Source organism: Sphaeramia orbicularis, chromosome 17 (assembly GCF_902148855.1).
Source record: "Sphaeramia orbicularis chromosome 17, fSphaOr1.1, whole genome shotgun sequence".
NCBI lineage: Eukaryota > Metazoa > Chordata > Actinopteri > Kurtiformes > Apogonidae > Sphaeramia > Sphaeramia orbicularis.
Window position 1 is genome coordinate 22,384,540 of NC_043973.1, and position 16,841 is coordinate 22,401,380.

The 16,841-nt window shown below is 37.2% G+C and overlaps 1 protein-coding gene across 2 annotated transcripts in view; it reads right to left on the reverse strand.

Moving 5' to 3' along the window:
• The window catches only part of ephb1 (EPH receptor B1), a 288,997-nt gene that overhangs the window by 190,577 nt on the left and 81,579 nt on the right, over positions 1 to 16,841 (reverse strand). The window lies entirely within an intron of this gene.

The window sequence follows — 16,841 nt, forward strand, 5'->3', positions numbered from 1 at the left end:
AGGCAGGGTCTGCTCCAGGTTTCTGCCTGTTAAAAGGACGTTTTTCCCCGTCACTGTCACCAGTCACAAATGTTTGCTCCTGGAGGTTTCAGTTGGGTTTCTGTAAACTGACTTGAGAGTCTGGTTTTGACCGTGAGATAACTTTTATTTTGATTTGGCGCTATATAAATAAAATTTGATTGATTGATTGATTGATTGAGTATAAAATAAGAGTGAGAGCTATCATCCCGCAGGCTTGCTCCCCTCCGATAGCCAAGGGCCATGACATTTAGAAACAAACAATGAACGGCGTGTCAGCAGGGGACATGAGAATAGCAGAGTATCTAGGTTTTTTGGGTGCAAAGAGGCCCCTTCCTGTGTGTGCATAAAAATCCTCCTGCATGACACCTGACAGCCCCTATCCTCTAGACACAAATACACAGCGAAGCAGTGGGGGCTCGGTTCGGTGATAGAGCCAAAAAGGGAGACTGAGCTCTGAGACAGACAAGCTGGAGTAAAAGAAAAGCAGGAGGAAAAGAGATGGAAACAGTCAGTGTGGGTAAAAAGGACAGAGGTGAAGAATAGGGGGGGTTTACTGCTATTTTTTGCCTGCTCTGTAGGTCTAGTCAAATAACAGGTACTGCAGGTACTAGACACAATCACTCCTGCTCACCAGACACTCAGCCTCCAGCCACTCCTTCGAACACTTCCAAATTCATACCAAATTAAGGATAGGCTCATTTCTTCTTCCTTTTTTTTGGCCTAGTTCTACCACTTTGTTCTTTTATTTATTCTTTGACAGAAAATTGTCCTTGCTTCCTACACATCCAAGAGAATTCTTACTTGTGAAATATGGAAGGGAAATCCACAGGAAATCAATAATTGAAGTAGCCACATGTTATTTCTTTTCAAAGGAGACGATAGAAAATAGGAAAAAAAAAAAAGGTAAAATGGAAAATGAAGAAATGGAAGGCAAATGTGGCACACAGTATGAAACCAGCTTGATTTAGTGATGCACTCCATCTATAATTATATCCATGTGTGTGTTTTGGCGAAGCAGATTTCCAAAATAAATATTATCTTTTAGAATAAACATTTCGATCCTACATGGGCGATTCAGACTAAAAGACAGATAGACATACTGCATGTACAAATATGACATATGCACATAAAAACAGGCAGAATGTTGTATTATCATGTAAGTGATTGTTGTTTTACCTTTCTAGTCTTCATGCTGAGCCAAAGTGGTTGTGTCTGAGGCAAAATGAAACAGGTTTCCCACTGATCTGACTTGTGTGATGGTGTACAAATGTTCGGAATACCATAGCATAAGTCATTTCTGGGGAATTTGTAGGGAGTTAAATGTGTGAACATGCAAACAACGCTCAGTTTTTATGCATGTATCTGGTTAATTTATATACAGGGGTTGGACAAAATAATGGAAACACCTTCACCTCAAGATGATAATGCCCCAATCCATACAGCTAGAATTGTTAAAGAATGGCATGAGGAACATTCTAATGAAGTTGAGCATCTCGTATGGCCGGCACCGTCCCCAGACCTCAACATTATTGAGCATTTATGGTCAGTTTTAGAGATTCAAGTAAGATGTCGATTTCCACCGCCATCGTCTCTAAAAGAGTTGGAGGGTATTCTAACTGAAGAATGGCTTAAAATTCCTTTGGAAACAATTCACAAGTTGTATGAATCAATACCTCAGAGAATTGAGGCTGTAATTGCTGCAAAAGGCATTATTTATATTTATATTTATATTTATATATGTATATATATGTGTGTGTGTATGTATGTGTGTATATATATATATATATATATATATATATATATTAGGGATGTAACAATATGACAATTTCATATCATGGTTATTGTGACCAAAATTATCGCAGTTATCATTATTATCACGGTATTGTTGAAATTGTGCTCAAAATGTTCAAAAAGTACTAATACACACACTGAAATAATTTAACTAAGTTATATTTAAAAAAAGATAATTAAAAAAAAATAAAATAAAATAATAGGCACAATGTACCTTCTTTTGGCAGAAACATTCAAATATTAACCCTTAGTGGTCTGAGTCTATTTTGACCGTTTTTCAGTACTTTTGATTTTGCCTTTATATACTATATAAACAAATGTTTACTATACCCATGTTTGGGATTGTTTTTTTTTTTTCAGCACAACTTCATCTATATCATCTGTCTATTGTTTTTGTTTTTTTTTTTTTCACTTTAACCAAGTATAAAAACATAAAAGGACAAAAAACACAAAATAATGTATAAAATCTGATTTGAAAAATGTATATACTTTATTGCATAAATAACACAAACATGCTTAACGAACCTTTTCAAAGACTTTAAAAGTGAATATTGGTTCCAAATATTTGGTATATACAATTAAAATTGTAATCAATTAAAACTATACTCAAATATTTGACATAAAAGTAGATCTTTACATAGGGTTTTTTCCCCTAAAAGTGCAGAAATCGAACACTATTACAATGATAATTAGAATTTAAACGGTAATACTAACCGTCTGCAATTTCACCACAGTTTATTGTTATACTGGTAATCATTACATCCCTAATAGGGCTGAAAGATATATCATTATCGTATCAATATCGAGATATGAACATTTAAGATATTAATATCGAAAAAGCAACGATATAAACGATAGCGATTTCCCCCGTGCTCGCCCTGCATGTACAGCTCTGGAAGTCACAACAAATTTAATTTATTCGTTACTTTATGTTAATGTTGATGACTGGCAGTGAGTTCTTATAAATAAAACTGCACTTTCCACATACTTTTGTATTACGATGTTAGTATTTTTCTGAAAAATGCTTGGTTTTCACCGAACCCGTAGTCATATCGTATCGTATCGATATCGAGATATCTGGCATGAATATTGAGATATGAAATTTTGTCCATATCGTTCAGCCCTAATCCCTAATATACAGGGTGGGGAAGCAAAATTTACAATATTTTGAGGCAGGGATTGAAAGACAGTGTATGACCAATTAGTTTATTGAAAGTCATGAGAATTTATTTGCCACAAGAAAATTTACATAATAGAAAATGTTTTTATTCTATGTGTCCTCCTTCTTTCTCAATAACTGTTTTCACACGCTTCCTGAAACTTGCACAAGTGTTCCTCAAATATTCGGGTGACAACTTCTCCCATTCTTCTTTAATGGTATCTTTAAGAAAGTCGACATTGCTGTGTGATGTTCTATTGGTAGCATGTTCTAAAACGCCCCAAATAGCATAATCCAGAGGGTTTACATCTGGGCTAGAAGGCGGCCATAAACATGATTCCCAAAATTGCTAAAGTTGGATTTGTTGCTGTTGTCAACAAGTGTTTTGGTGTTCTTGTGTAAGATTTTAACTTCAAATCATATTTTACTGCATTTCTAACGCTCTTGTTGTCTACCTCAAGTTCAATTGCCATTTTTCTCATGGATTTGGTTGGATCCTTTAGGATTTTGGATTTGAGAGCTTTAATAAAAGCTTTGGTACGTTTTTTGTTGCTTCCTCTACTTCCAGACTTTCTCGTAATAGTTTTGCTCATAGTCATTCTCTTCTTTACATTATAAACAGTCTTTATGGACACTCCAACTATTTTTGAAATCTCCTTTGGTGTGACGAGTGCATTCAGCAAATCACACACTCTTTGATGTTTGCTTTCCTGATTACTCATATGGGCAAAAGTTTCTGAAAAGGTATGGATAATAGTGTTAGGTATGATTATGACATCAATATATGTTTGGTTTCAAAACAATTGATGTAGTGCCTGCTGAGAAAAAACAACTAAATGTTCATTGTACATTTTGCTTCCCCACCCTGTATATATATATATATATATATATATATATATATATATATATATATATATATATATATATATATATATATGCAGCTCCCTTCTGTGGAAGAGTGTGTGCATGTGTGCATATAATGAAGGCACTCTTCTCACCTGGCTGCTGAAGCGCAGCCGGGATGACTCACTGCCGTTTTTCTCCTCTCATTCCATTTCAGCTCGGGCTCGGCAGGTTCAGAGTTCACCCCCACCCCTCTCTGTGCTCTCACTCCTTTTCACTCACATCTATATTTTCTCTCCCAATCTCCCTCACTCAGATTCTTATTATCTATATTCAATCAACCCCTTTTTCCTTATTCTCTACCTTTTGACTTTCCTCACTTTACTTTTCCCTCTTGTGTTCCCTTGTCTGTTAAGCCACTGCCTGTCTGTCTGTCTGTCAGGGTATGAATAATTGAGGTGTATCGAGCCTGGTCAGCAGATGGTGAGATGGCCGTTATGGATCTATCTGTGCTCTTTAGGAACTGCTGAGTGTATGCTGACACCTGTCCAGTTAAGGCCCACAAGAGCTTTGCTGAAGCGTATGGCATAGTGGGAAGTAGCAAATAGCAGACCCACCCAAAAGTGCCTCCTCTTGTGGAAACACCTGCATTTACACACAAACACACATTTGCAGGTGCAGAATGCAACAGCTCACACTGCAGCTTGAATTTATGGCTGAGCGGTCACAAGCCTGCATGTGGAAATTACAGAAGCGTCAATACAAACACACGGCGGTGAAGTCCGGTCCGTCTCCTTCCCTTCTGCATCATCTACAAGTAAATGTCAAAAATCTCATCCATGTCTTTCTGCTTCACTTTGACGCTGTACACCTTTTTCCTGTCTGTTATTTATCCTCCATACCCTTCTCTCTCTGCTCATTTGGCCCTCTCTTTATCCCTCTACCACACCGACCTGCCTTGTTTCTCCACGCTTCAGAGCACCCACAGCCGCTGTCAGCGCAGTCACCGCCACCCCGATGACCCTGTAACCCAGCAAACCCCCCCCCCCCCCCCCCACTACCACCACCCACCCCCTTTGAGGCTCTCACCTACAAGGCTCTTCGAGTCACATGAGTTAACCCAAGCTTTCTTCTGCACGCACACCCACAGCTGAATGCTACAAGGCTTCTTTTTTTGGCCCAGTTAACACACAATTGATTTCTTACACAGGTTTCTTCTAATTCCTCCCTTCCCCCCACTTCTGATCCTACAACCTCCTTTTAGCCCAACCACCACATCCACGTCTCTCCTCTTGTCTCTCAGGTCATGTATACACAAAGCCGGGTATTTATAGAAATAGATATTCCCCCACTCATGTTTTTGATCATTATATTGTATACACCAGATCAAGCGCTAACATGGAGTTAGGGTTAGGTTAAACACATGACATTAATGCATTTTTTGTCACATACGTTTGAGAAAATGGATTTTTCTCCAGATTTCCTCATTGACCGTTTGAACCTTTAGGGGTCTTGAGCCTATTTTGGCCGTTTTTGAGTACTTTTGATTTTGCCTATATATACTACAGGGTGTCCCATAAGTCTCCATACATAGGAAAATAAACGTTTCTTGACAAAAACCATTTTTATTTATATAATATGCTCTATATGACTGCCATTTTGTCGGGAACACATTTCAATGCGTGTCTGCTAAAGAACTATAAAGAAGAAATATAAAGAAATACATGTTAGAACCATATATGTATGGAATGTATTATGTCTCCTATGTATGGAGACTTATGGGACACCCTGTATATAAAGAAATGTTTACTATACCCATGTTTGGTATCTTTTTTTTCAGCACAGCTTCATCTATATCACAGGTGTCAAACATACGGCCCAGGGGCCAAATCTGGCCCACCAAACAGTCCAATCCAGCCCCGCAGGATGAATGTGTGAAATGCAAGAATTACACTTAAGATATTAACAATCAATGGTGTCAAAATCATTTTAATTCAGGTTCCACATACAGACACATATAGTCCAATTAGATTAAGTGGGTCAGACCAGTAAAATATTATAATAACCTGTAAATAATGACAACCCCAAATTTTGTCTTTGGTTTTGTTTTTTTTTTTTGGTATAAAAAAGTAAAATTACATGAAAATGTTTACATTACCAAACTATACTTTCCAAAAAATGTGAATAACCTGAAAAAATACGATCAAACGGAAATGTCTTAAGAAAAGTAAATGCAATTTTACCAATATTCTGCCTGTTACTAAATGTTTTGTGTGATTGTAATGCAGACGTGTAAATGATAAACTGATAAACTGAGGCAGAATATTGTTAGAACTGCACTTGTTTTTCTTAAGACATTTCAAGTTGTTCATGTTATTCCGATTTTTAAAGAAACGTTGTAGATGTAAACCTGACCATAATATTATTTTACTTTTTCACTGTTATTATTTTACTGGTTCGGCCCATTTGAGATCAAATTTGGGCGAATGCGGCTCCTGAACTAAAATGAGTTTGACACCCCTGATCTATATCATCTGCCTATTATTTTTTTCACTTTAACCTAATAATAAGAATGGATTAGATTTCTATAGTGCTTTTTTGGAGACTCAAAGCGCTTTACATTTTTGACCCATTATTCATGCGCTCTCACATTCCCCCTCTGGTGGTGGTAAACTACACTCGCATCCACAGCTGCCCTGCGCGGACTGACAGAACCATGGCTGCCAATTCACGCCAACAGCCCCTCCGACCACCACCAAACATTCACACGCATTCATACACCAGTATGAGTGGCACTGGAGGGAAACGTGGGTGAAGTGTCTTGCCCAAGGACACAATGGACAGACTAGGACAGAGCAGAATTTGAACCGCCAACCCTTCCATTATTGGACAACCAGCTCTACCTCCTGAGCCTACTATATAGATTTAAAGAATTACTGAAAGAGTATTTATTTGCAAAACAATGCTCGGTGTCTGCTACTGTTTAGTTGATTGACATTACATTGATATATAACTGTGTTATATAGCTGACCGTTTACAAAGTATGCTAAAAACTACTTTTTGGGAGGTACTGTTACTTGAACTAGGTCCTGTATAACATGTATGTTGTTTTGGTTTTGTAAATGTGATGAATGGTTTTTAGTTGTTGTTTGTGTTGTTTTGGTTTGTTTTGTTTGTGGGTGTTTTTGGCAATTTGTGTATTGCCGTATAAAAACAATTGTGATGGGTGTGGCAATGACCTTAGACAAAGTTAATGGAGATCCAAATAAATGAAATGAAATATCAACATAAAAGGCCAAAAAACACAAAAAAAATATAAAATCCGATTTGAAAAATATATATAATTTGTTGCATAAATAACACAAAGATACTTAAAGAACATTTGCTCTATCAACATCAAATAAAAAGTGGGAGAGCGTTTCAAGTCCACACTTTCGAATGCGATTATCCCCAGTGGTCTATGTGACCGACTTCCGACGCTACGATGTGTTGAATATGTCATGCGATTAGTCACAGGGCCGTGACCATGGATCCCTAAGGGTTAAGAAATAATCATTTTCAGTGAGTTTTCATGTGGATAAAAGGCAAAAACGTATGAGAAAACATCAGTGCTTCCACATACTGTCCCCTGCACCCTCCTGTACTCCACACTTTCCTAAAGAAAGCTTTTTTCTGCTTTCACTTCCATTCTACACTGATTTGGAAATGACTAATAGAAGGCAACTGATTTGTTCCTCTAAAGGATTAAAATTCATCAATGCACTTATGCACTAGGAAACATTTTTCAGCGTACTACTATATCCATTTTTTAAATTCTCAACACGGCTGCTTCGATCCCATATTTATTATCTCGACAGTTATTTCCCACATGCAACAGAAGATAAAATCTGATTTAAAAAGTTGAGTTTTAACTTCATAATAATGATTATTTTAATGGCAAAGTTGGAAGCAAAGTTCATAGAAAATAAATCAACAACAAAAAAAAAAAAAACGCTAAATGTGGGGACACTCTCTGAATTGTAATGGGTTATACACAACACAGCTGCACCTGGATTTAAATTATTAAAAACCTTGCACTGGATAATTACTGTAACGATTAATGTGTTTCAGTTGCAACGGTTTATTTAACCCTAACTGATGTCCTGTCAACATTAACACAAATATTTTTCGAAACAGATATTTTCTTTCTATAAACAAAACAGTCCACGTGTCCTGTATTGTACCAAATATATCTGTCCACACAACACTATCTGTGCTGACCTCGATCTACTGCATTTATACACCTGGATTTGACGTTTCAGGTGCAGCTTCATTACACAAAGCAATAACAGGCATGTGCAAAATGGAGTGTGACGCCATTGTTTTCCAATTTCTCTGTTTTCCCTGTTGACACGGATTCACACAAACTGTAGTTTTAAAAAAATCTTCACTTTGGAAGGTGTTTGATAAAGGGGTCATATTTTGCTAACCCTACTTTTATTAGTCTTTGGTACATTTATTTGTGTATTTGGACCCCTAATCTGGGTCACCGTAAAGGGAGGGTAAAGGTGACAAATTCATGGGGCCCAGCATTTCTGGGGGGCTCACAAAGCAGTGGAGGGGGTCCAGTGGATACAGGTTAGAAGTTGGAAAAATTTCGTGTAAGATCCGCTGTATAATAGAGGAATAGAAGCCGGGAATCAGACGTTGAAAGCATGTTAAGTTTCACTTTCCAGCGTTAGTTATGTTATGGACCGCACCCCCACATATGTAACTGCTACCCCTATTGTACGTACATACCCCACCCCGCTCAAGATACTCCAAGACAAGATATTGAATTTTATGAAGGGCCCATAACGTTTAGCTTTCATGGGGCCCATAATTGCTAGCGGCACCCAGACCCTAATAGTTAAAAAAGTTTAAATTTGAGCCCTCCAGGTGCTGCAAAGCTATTTTTATATTCATTTTGGCAAAAATCGAGTGGATTTCTACAACTATTTGTTACGTCTATAGCTAGTTATGACACAACATTTGCACATATAAGGTCAAGACTTCTGACGAACATTTCTCCGAGTACGCCGTAATTGTTTGTCAGCAGCAGCAGTTGTAGTCCATACTGAAAATAGACCACTGCCACATGATGTCAGGGGTCACGTGATTTATGTTTACATATCGGAAGACAACCCACAAGCTAGAGAGAGCAGTGCCAGGCTTGTTAGACAGATGATTGTACTTAATAATTGTAGTCATGGTTAACTTCTGTGCAGTAAAAGGCTGCTCAAACAGAGCGGGACATGGTGAAAAAAAGTCTTTCTACAGGATCCCCTCTGTTTCAACCAACCAGGGAGAAAAATATAAGGAACTCAGTGCCCAGAGACAGAGTACCGAGTATGGTAGTAGAGCTACAGTCACCTGTCGGCTGTATATTACTTATAACCATTAAAAGTGGTGAACAGAAGAGATGGTACAGGTTACACTGGTCTACAATTTTTTAGAAATTATCTGCCTCACAGATCAAATTTGCTAAATGTTATGTATTTTAATAAGATTAACTGGAAAACAAATGACAAAAGTGCTGGTTTGCTGATGTTTTCAAGGTATATGATACAATGTTATTACACATATATATTGGTTTATGTAAATTTATACAACAGATTTATAAATGTTCCACTAGATAGAACCTGTAAAGTGAATGTATTGTCATGTGCAGACAGTGTTTTGAAGTAGATCTGATAGCTCTGAGACACATTCCGTAGGAGTAAAACCCATTCGCTTGTTGATTCTCGAATTTCACATTTTGACACAAGACTGTATCTTAGAAATTTCAGCCAACCAGTATTTTTGACTTGATTTTTCTTCATCAGCGACTCACACATGGTAAAATTTCCCCACTTTTATTCTGGGAGCATTTGACTTGTAGACCAGTGTTATCCATGGTTCGGTATATAATGCGGTTCTTGGGTCGCAGGTTGCAGAGCCTGGGCTGTGCACCGTGCCCTGGGGCTCAAACGGGGCTGGGTGCGGCTCCGGCCGGCATCCGGTGTTCCGGCTTGACAGGATAGCGGCACCGGTCGACCTCTGTGTCAGGGCAGTGCCGTAAACCATGACTCAAGAGCCGCAACAGGTGATCGTAGCTCTAGTCCACAGGTGTCAAACATGCGGCCCAGGGGCCAAATCCAGCCTGCCAAAGGGTCCAATCCGGCCCCTGGGATAAATTTGTGAAATGCAGAGATGACACTGAAGATATTAACAATCAAAGACGTTGAAATTATTTTAGGTGAATTCAATCTAAAGTGGGTCAGACCAGTAAAATATTATCATAATAACCTATGAATAATGAAAAAGGCAATTTTTTCTCTTTGTTTTAGTGTAAAAAAATTTAAGTTACACAAAAATGTTTACATTACAGACTAGGCTTTTACAAAAAATGTGAATAACCTAAAATGTCTTAAGAGAAGTATGTGGAATTGTACCAATTTTCTGCCTGTTACTAAATATTTTGTGTATTTGTAGATCCACTGTGATCTGTAAGTTGTGATGCACATGTATAAATGATAAACTAAGGCGTAATGTTGTTAAAATTGCATGTATTTTTCTTGAGAATTTTCACGTTATTCATATTTGTTCATGCTGTGTTCAAGTACAGCTCGTAGATGTAAACATTTTCATTACGCAATTTGACTTTTTCCACTGAAAAACATAGAAAAAACTTTGGAGTTGACATTTTTTATAAGGTCTTATCCTATTACTTATATTATTTAACTGGTCCGGCCCACTTTAGATCATATTAGGCTGTATGTGGCCCCTGAACTAAAATGAGTTTGACATCCCTGGTTTAGTCTGTATAGTGGTAGTGATAAGGTTTTTTTAATTTTAGGTGATCCTGCTCCCGCTCAGCATGTGTCTTTGTAAGGGTCAAACCCATCAATCACAGCCAGTTTCTCAGCATACTGTTGCTTTTCAGCAGGGTTCAGGGTTTAAAAATAGTCTACCATATATGAACGATAAACTGTCACTAATAACCCATTTAAAATATCTTATCATTAATAAAGCAGCTGCTAAACACACAGTCTGTCACGCTGTTGCTCTACTCGTCTTCCAAGATGGTCTGATGATCTGTTTACTTCCGGTATTGAAGACGTAAGTGGCAGCGGTCTATATGTCCAAACTTCGAACCAGTTACCTAAAATGTTCAGTTGTTGGTTGAACGGGACAGAGCAGCACAGCCAACAACCTAGAGGGGGTGGGGCATGAAGTGGCTCATTTGCATTTAAAGGGCCAGCGCTCAAAATGACCTTTCTGGTGTCATTACTCAGAAATAGGGTTGAAGATGGACCTGTGGAGTTGAATTAATGAAGAATTCAGACCCAAGCATAGCATTTACAGTTTATGTAAGCCACAGGGAAATGTTTTAAAATGCATAATTCCATTTTAAGAAGCCAAATATCACTGCTTTAAACCCTTAGAACTCTGTTTACATCTGTAATGAGAGGCCCAAACATAGAGAGGAATCTCAGTTTGGAAAATATCTGTAATACTGTGTTTGTGGAATGATTCTGTAAGATTCAATGCCATTTGTTTCTGGTTGGAATAATTTAACACAAAACAATGGATTAGCCAAAAACAGAGGTTTCATTCATATAAAACCAAATTATGACTAGAAAACAGCAAAGATAACAAACCACTGCTTCATCATGCAACCTTTATTTTTGTACTTTTTTGCCTAATTCAGTGAGTTTTTAAAGTATCAAAATTGTACTGTTGGATCTGCTTAGTATTAGCTTATTGGTGCAAAGTTTGCTGCTTTTTTCTTTTGTTTTATGAAATTATTAAGACATATATCGGTCTCAGACAGTTAGCTTGTTTTTGCTATTGGTGCTTGTTGTTTGAGTTGGAATCACTTTTCCAAAAATTGGTTTTGTTGAGCTTTTAACTGATGTTCCTCTGGTTACATGGATTTATAGCATGTGTATATGCTACAAGCACTGCATAGCATTACCATGGCAACTGCAGCTGCCCTGGGTACCTGGGGTCCAGAGGCTGCAGGACTGTGTTTAACCCATGAAGACCCAGTGTTAATTTTGTGGCAGTTCCCAAATGAATTTTTCTCTATTTAACCTTTCTAAATCAGTGCAATGAACCATATCCCTATCCAACCTGTGGCATGACCAGCACGCGCACAGCTGTAAATTGTATAAGGCTTTTTTGATTTTTGATTTGTCTTTATTTTTGATTTTGCACTTCTTCTGCTCTTGTGTGCTTTTGTACTTTTGCTGTTGTAAACCTGGAATTTCCCTTTGTGGGACTAATAAAGGTATATCTTATATTATATTATCTTATCTTATCTTAAGTGATTTATCACCATTTATTAAAATATTATCCTATATATTTTTCATTTTTCACTATAAATCATGTATTTTCCTTCTAATTTAAATGCTCATGAAAAGTCAGAGTAAATCCATACATTATTAGATCATTACATTATTGATCATGTAGATGTTCATTAAAGCTCAGATTAGAGTTAAGGGTTATTATATCAGAAACAGAGAAAATGAAGAAAAAGTGACTTTTTCAGCAAAATATATCATTAATTGAACATAACCCCAGCATTTCCATCCACTGTCATTGATCCAGCTCCATGGATTTTACTGGTGAATCAATGTCATAGAAGATGATGGTGTTTCCCCATTGACTATGGAGCCTCTGAACATCCAAATGGGTTATATCTGATAACCATGAAAAGATGACAAACTGTATTTTACACCAACTCTTTACATGTATAAACAGTTTAGATCAGTAGATGGTTTTGGTTGTTTGGGTCATTATGGGTTAAATGGAAAAAGGTCATGTGGTCTGATGAGTCCAGACTGACCTTGTTTCAGAGTGATGGGTGAGAAGAGAGGGGAATGAAGTGATTACCCATCATGCCTAGTACCTACTATAAAAGCCTGCGGGGGTTATGTTATCATATGTGGATGTTTCGGTCGGTCCGGTCTAGTTTTAGTAACAGTATGTGTCCAGAAAATTATGGAAATAAATGTTGTGAAATTGCATCAGCTTATTAAAATGTGATCCAACAAAATATTAGAGCGTGGGGTTTATTTTTTGGCCAGGCTGTGCAGATATGTTTCTCCTGTGCTGCAAATTCTCAGTGCCTCTGAGCGTCTTCGAGCATTTTTCAGACTCCTTTCCTTTCAAGGACTTTTCAGTACCACATTTCTCTTCAAATATAGACTCACACTCCTGCGTTTCATTTCGACTACCTTTTTCTGCCCTTTTCGCCTGATTGGCCTACATCACGGGGCCAAAAATATATTTTTTTCCCATTATCAAAATCCTTTTTGTGTTAACTGTTTTTCTCTTTAATCATTTAGCCTCGTAAAAGAAAGGGTTTCTTATTTAAATGGCATTTCAGAAAACAAATTACTGCAAAAAGCTGAAAAGTAGTGACATTCGCCTGGTTATAAGTGCACGTGCATTTGCTTCAGCGAGGCGTAGTGTGTGTGTTTGGTGCATTTCATTGTCTTTCATGTTGTCTCTGTCGTATCATTGCATGGGAAGGTCAAGGGGCATTTGTCTTTCTGAGACTACATATTTTATTTATCATGGAGTAAGTGTTTGCTTGAGAGGAAGGTATTGACAGCAAAACAGGGAAAGAAATAGAAGGCTGACTCACACAGATGAAGGTGAGATAGATAGAAAGAAAGAAAAATGACACGGGGAGGGACGACGTGAATACAAAATAAAAAGGCTGCAGCATGATCACTGCAAAGGAATATAAAAGTAACATGCAATACACATCTGTTTGCCTCCTGAGTCTTTTCTCTTTAGCAGATGCTAACATAAAAGTGTGTCGCCACAGCATTTTGCTCTATTATCCATTCATATTCACTAACCCTGGTATGTCCTCATGTTTACACCACTGGAACTAATGACACTGCTTCTGTAATCCTTCAGAATTAACCCTTTGGGTCAGTTAAACACACATACAGTATACACTTATTATGAACTATTGAAGGCGAAGTTACTAAAAGAAATTAATGAGACGTACCAGATTGCACAGGAACAATGCTAGTAGCTTTTCTTTTGTTGTATGTGTACGCAAGAGGCAGTTATCGGGTTCAGAAAAAGAAACAAACTGAAGAGAGGAGACCACTTAACCACTACTACGCCTACACATATTGTAATACATCATTATTAAAAGAAATGTGCTGTAATACCTTGTGAAAGTGCAATATACATTCTGAATCGTTTCATTAACCCCCTGTTAACATCCGCTATAGGGCAGACGCACAGGTGTGAGATTGATTTTTTTCAAGTTCACCTTCAAATATGCCTTATCGCTGATATAGAGTATGCTCAATATATGATATGATGGAGTACACAAGTCAATGTTTGTCATTATTGATTAAATGCCGCTTTTCTAAAATCAACAGTGTGTTATACAAACAAAGTCATGCACCATCACTGACCATATATGAGATCATTAATTTAATCCTCCCCTGAATTTAGCATGTATGAAGGAGTGGGAGATTGTGTTTAAGCAGGTGCGTTTGTACACAATTGCACTGCATCTTACAAAAAGACCAGCAAGGTCAAGGCAGCTGCATAGTGGGATAAGTTCTACCGGTGAGTTGTATGAGTGATCCTCCCTACAGCAGGTCTCTCGCTGCCTGAACCTTTACAGCAGGAATAGCTTAAAAAACCATGCTTAACAGAGACAAGAGGCTCTGTGTGCCTGGAGGCTTGCTGAACTGAACAAGCTTAGATTGAAATAGCACTGTAGATGTCTCTACTCACAAGGTCCTACTTGAGACTTTCTCTTCAGAGAGGAAATGAGTAATACAAAGATAGTTTAAGAAAAAAAGTGTTTAAATAAATATTAGGTAAGTGCGATGAAATATGTCAGGTAATTGTTCAGCTGCTTCTTAAAAGGAAAATACTTGTTTACTGCAAAAGTGTGAAGTGTAAATCAGCGTGCCTCCTACCTGAAGAAGATAAAAGGTGAGATGTGTGGAATAGTGTAATTCTACAACTAAAGGAAGAAAAACCTGCAACACTGCGAGACAATTACATTCTAAATTATCTGTACAGTATAAGTAATACAATAGAGGCTCCACTCTTATGTGGTCATAATATATTGACATTAATAACTTTATAATTACATAAATAACCCTGATAAGGCTTACGTATGTAATTACTAGTGATTCTAGAACATTGTTTCTGATTGTAACACTAAGATGAATCATTTAGGAAGGTGAGATTTAATGTGGAGGGTTACTAATACCAGTATTATTGACCTTTATCGGGCAAGTGAATATTTTTGGTTATTTCTGCACACATTATAAGACAGTGACAGTAACAGTTACAGTGAGGACAGTGCGTCGACAATCTCAGGTCCAATGTGGTCTACAGGGTCTGTAAGGTCTACCTCTGCATGAACAGTGAGTGTAACTGCTTTGTTAGGTACCCTGAAGTAATGGTACTAATGTAAAGAATGATGTTCAAAGGCAGGGGTGTCAAACTCATTTTAGTTCAGGGGTCACATTCAGCTAAATTTGATCTGAAGTGGGTCGAACCAGTAAAAAAAAAACAAAACGTAATAATATATAAATAATGGCGAGTCCAAACTTTTCTCTACATTTTAGAGCGAAAAAGTTAATTTACATTATGAAAAGGTTTACATCTATAAACTATCCTTTCAAAAGAAGCGAATAACATGAACAAACTGGAAAAAAAAAGCTATAATTTTAACAATACTCTGTCTCACTTTATTATTTATACAGGGTGGGAAGCAAAATGTACAATGAACATTTAGTTGTTTTTTCTCAGCAGGCACTACGTCAATTGTTTTGAAACCAAACATATACTGATGTCATAATCATACCTAACACTATTATCCATACCTTTTCAGAAACTTTTGCCCATATGAGTAAACAGGAAAGGAAATGTCAAAGAGTGTGTGATTTGCTGAATGAACTCATCACACCAAAGGCGATTTCAAAAATAGTTGGAGTGTCCATAAAGACTGTTTATAATGTAAAGAAGAGAGTGACTATGAGCAAAACTATTACGAGAAAGTCTGGAAGTGGAGGAAGCAACAAAAAACGTACCAAAGCTTTTATTAAAGCTCTCAAATCCAAAATCCTAAAGGATCCAACCAAATCCATGAGAAAAATGGCAATTGAACTTGAGGTAGACAACAAGACCGTTAGAAATGCAGTAAAATTTGATTTGAAGTTAAAATCTTACACAAGAACACCAAAACACTTGTTGACAACAGCTATGAAGGAAAAGAGATTGGAAAGGTGCAAGAAAATTATTACATGGTTCAAGAAAAAGTCCTCCATTGAAATGATCTTTTCAGATGAAAAGATCTTCACTGTCGATGCTGTTCTGAACCGCAGAAATGACAGATTTATCGCAAAATCTCCTTTGGTGTGACGAGTGCATTCAGTATATCACACACTCTTTGACGTTTGCTTCCCTGATTACTCATATGGGCAAAAGTTTCTGAAAAGGTATGGATAATAGTGTTAGGTATGATTATGACATCATTATATGTTTGATTTCAAAACAATTGACGTAGTGCCTGCCGAGAAAAAACAGCTAAATGTTCATTGTAAATTTTGCTTCCCCACCCTGTACATGTACATTATAACTTACAAATCACAGTGGCTCTACAAGCACACAAAACATTGAGTAACAAGCAGAATATTGTTAAAGTTGCACTTACTTCTCGTAAGACATTTCAGGTTATTCCCATTTTTTTTTGCAAAATTATACTTTGTTTTAGTGTAAATACATGAAAATATTTACATTTACAAAGAGAAACATTTGGAGTTGTCATTATTTATATGTTATTATGATAGCATTTGACTGATCTGACCCACTTGAGATTGGATTGGTCTGAAAGTGGAATCTGAACTAAAAGGATTGTTATTATCAGTATAATTTTTGCATTTCATGAATTCATCCCAAGGGCCGGACTGGAGCCTTTGGTGGACCGGATTTGGCCCCCGGGCTGCATGTTTGACACCTGTGTTCA